The following is a 3549-nucleotide window of genomic DNA, read 5'->3' as shown; positions in this document are numbered from 1 at the left end:
AAAGCCACCCATACCTAGGTGTTACGTTAAGAACTGGGCTGAATTGGGGTGTCCATGTTAACAAAGTCACAACCAAGGCTAAACAGACATTGGGAGTGATCGAACGCAACTTGTGGGCATGCCCAGCCAGGGTAAAATCACTTGCATACACATCACTGGTAAGACCTAACCTTGAATATGCTGCAACAGTATGGGATCCGTATACAAAGAAAGACAAAGATAAACTTGAAAGGGTACAGAACCAAGCTGCCAGATTCTGTACAAACAACTACAACAGGGATGCTAGTGTTACCAAAATGAAAACAGATCTGCAGTGGACATCACTTGAAGACAGAAGAAAAAGGTCTAGACTTTGCATGATGTACAAAATGACCAATAAACTGGTGGACGTACCGACTGATAAGTATCTAATACCAGCTCAAAAACGAACAAGAAACAGCCATGACTTCAAATACAAGAGTTACCAACCTAGGATTGATGTGTTCAAAAATTCGTATTTTCCCAGAACTATCGTAGAGTGGAATTTGTTATCACCAAGCACAGTAGGGGCATCTTCTCTGGATAGTTTTAAAGAACGCTTGCAGATAGATGTGCAAAAGTTAGGTGTGACGGATCGTTCAGTGTAATATAACCAGCTGCTGCTGCACCACGTGCCTGCGAAGCTGGTGTGTTACGCCGAAGGGCGGTTATACCGGCTATATAGATACAGATACAGATACAGATGCCGTAATACATCGCAGCTATTTCTACACAGTAGAAGATGCTGAATTGCGCATTTTAGACACTGTACTTCATGTGTAAAATCTAGCTCAAAGAAAATATACAGTTACTAGAAGTCGTATAGGAATAAAGCTAAAAGAAACAAAACAGCTTGTTACACAAAGTATAAATGTAGACTGAACAGTGGATTAAGAGATATGGAAGATGTTTTCAGGTACATGAATGTAAAAGGTGAATGAAGTATGGGGAATGGGGCTTTTATAGCTGTTAGATTTTGCCAATGGAATGCAAAATGGGTTCGCACCTTTTATGTTTCTAGTATGGATTTCCGAATGGGTTGGGGGTAGCCAGTTTAAAGATATGTGAACTAAGCAAGGATTTGGCAAACTTGAGGCTAAGGTTTTTTCTCCTGTTTTCTAAGAAGGGGAGAGATAAATATGTTAGGGCTTCGTTATAACACGTATATTGTGGGCCAAAAAATTATTCTTAGGACACGCTTTTGTACTAACCTGAAATCCAGTCTACTAGTGGCTCGGCCTACCGTAGTTAGTGCCGGCTTGCTACGGGGCCAATGTAAGTCCCAGCCGCCGGGGTAATCGGCCAGACCCGGTAGGATTTTCACGCGGTTAGCTTTAGCCCAGTGGGATGATTTGCCGGCCACCAGTAGGATGGCAAAACTAACTCCAACCGTGCAAAACTTCTACCGGGTGTGAAAGATTAATGTTCTACTTGTAAGATATTTGGGTACATTTTAGCGACATCGTTACGAACACCGCTTCAATACTGCTGTAATCATTCCAAAAACGGGAGTTATTTCGACCAACCTACAAACTTGCCGAAAAATTTTCGCGCCATCATATGCATGATTACGTCATATCAAGGAGGTTGAAAGAGCCCTCTTTCAACCTCCTTGGTCATATGCAGCAGAGAGCCCGCTGTCACGAAAGCACTATGACGAAAGTAAACCTCGTAATGTTTTATCCCGTTGCCGTCCGTGAACCATTCCGTTTACAAAGAACGCAGGATTGATATTGATACCTATTTTAGTTTCTATAGTCTTCGTAAACTTCGTGCGAACAAGGAGGTCCTTGGTGAGAACATGGAATTACACGACAGAGACGGCTGCAGCAAATTTCTTATGTTGACGTAATCCTTAGTAGGGGGTCCGGGGCATGCTCCCCCGGAAAAATTTTGAAATCTTGTCACTATCTGAAACGGTCTTTCTTAACTTTTGATGGACAAAATTTGCTGGCTGACTAAGCTAAGTTTAATAGCCTTTCTAGTGGAATTTCACAGGTTTTTAGCTAATTTTATTGAGGGCGACTACGCCCCGTATTTTCACGATTTCGATCGCCCAAGGCACGAGCCGCCGCAAGGTAGGTCTGGAGAAAAATGTTGAAATTTGGACCCTCTGAAACAGGATTTTCTGCACACGTTTGTGAAGATTATACATCCAGGAATATAATGAATAGATGAAAGTTGAATCTCTACTTCTGGATAAATCAAATTTAATTCAGACGTTTCAAACGACATCCGTCGTTCTTCTTCAGTGAAATAAAAATAAAAGTTTACAACTCTGCGGAATAAGGAATACTTCTTACGTTCTAAATAAACAAAAAAGGTAACGGCTAAGGTGTTCTAAAGTAAACATGGTAGGTAACTACAGAGGTGTTCTAAACAGTGTTCTAAATAAACAAAAAGGTAACTGACAAAGGTTCTGTGATACATTCTAGCAAAATAAGAAAGGCTAACAAGGGATATAATGATAATAAGTGTCTATATATCAATAAAACCATAATTTACTTTAAAACATCATTCCAAGCACTGGAAAGGTCAGTTCTCAGCCCCCCCTTTCGATTGAGAGATGGACGATAAATGCGCTCGTAAATGGCTTCCTTAACCCCCCTTTCAAACCAACGTGGTTCTCTGTCTAAATTTTCTGCACTTTGAGGGATAAACTTTGCTGGTATACTATGCTAAATGTAATGGCATTTCTGTCAGAGGAAAATATTTTTGATGGCGATGAGCGCCGGAGCGTCGTGGGCACCGGAGGCGCAAGCCGTCGCTAGGGACGTCCAGAGAAAAATTAAACTCTTGACCATCTGAAACTTCATTTCCTGCATTTCAGGGGCACATTTTGCTTGTGCATTTTTTTTCTATGGCCCTCCCCCGGCTCAAAATTTTTTTCTATGGCCCTCCCTCCAGGCCCAACAATTCTTCAATGACCCCCCCCCCCACACAGTGCACCAGCCCCTCCCCCGATTAATATCGTCAAGTCCCTTATAATTGTTACTTAATTCGAGGTGAGATATGGTCAGTGAGATCAGCCGTGTTGTATTTTATAAGGTCAAAGGTCACCTAACAGCATTTAACGGTTCATTTCTTATGGAATCCTATACTGGTCTTCCTATAACTGTTGTTAGGCATAATTTGGAAAGATGTAAATATTAGACAGGTAAGAGAGGAGGTTTGATTAGAGAATGTAGTGCCCCACCGTTCTACACATGGTTTAGCGTTTCTGTGTTTGTTCAGGCCTAGTTGACAGAACAGAATAAATGCGTTACTGATAACCAAAGCCACCCATGAGGGAGGGCCACAAGTACCACATAATCGCCCCCCCCCTTCACGGAGATGTAAACAAACCGCCACTGATCATTAGAACAGAACCAGTCACACTCATAAAACAGAGCAGAAGCTCCGCGACGATAATCACGCTTACCCAAAAGGATGACATGTCTCTTCCTCCTTACACAACCTTAAACTAAGATGCCCCATATCATGTTCTCCCTGGAGCGCCCAGCGTCCGTTAAGGGCCCAGGCCACCCGCGT

The 3549-nt window shown here is 42.3% G+C and overlaps 1 protein-coding gene across 1 annotated transcript in view; it reads right to left on the bottom strand.

Moving 5' to 3' along the window:
- LOC118430134 overlaps positions 1–3549 on the bottom strand; it is an 11812-nt gene extending 8263 nt beyond the window's left edge. The window contains exon 1 of the mRNA XM_035840847.1: positions 3440–3549. The gene's annotated coding sequence lies outside the window, so the exon portion shown is untranslated. The remainder of the gene's footprint in view (positions 1–3439) is intronic.

This window comes from Branchiostoma floridae, chromosome 1, assembly GCF_000003815.2.
Source record: "Branchiostoma floridae strain S238N-H82 chromosome 1, Bfl_VNyyK, whole genome shotgun sequence".
NCBI classification, from domain to species: Eukaryota; Metazoa; Chordata; class Leptocardii; order Amphioxiformes; family Branchiostomatidae; genus Branchiostoma; species Branchiostoma floridae.
Note: the sequence above shows the minus strand (reverse complement) of the source record. Positions and strands in the feature narration are given on the sequence as shown.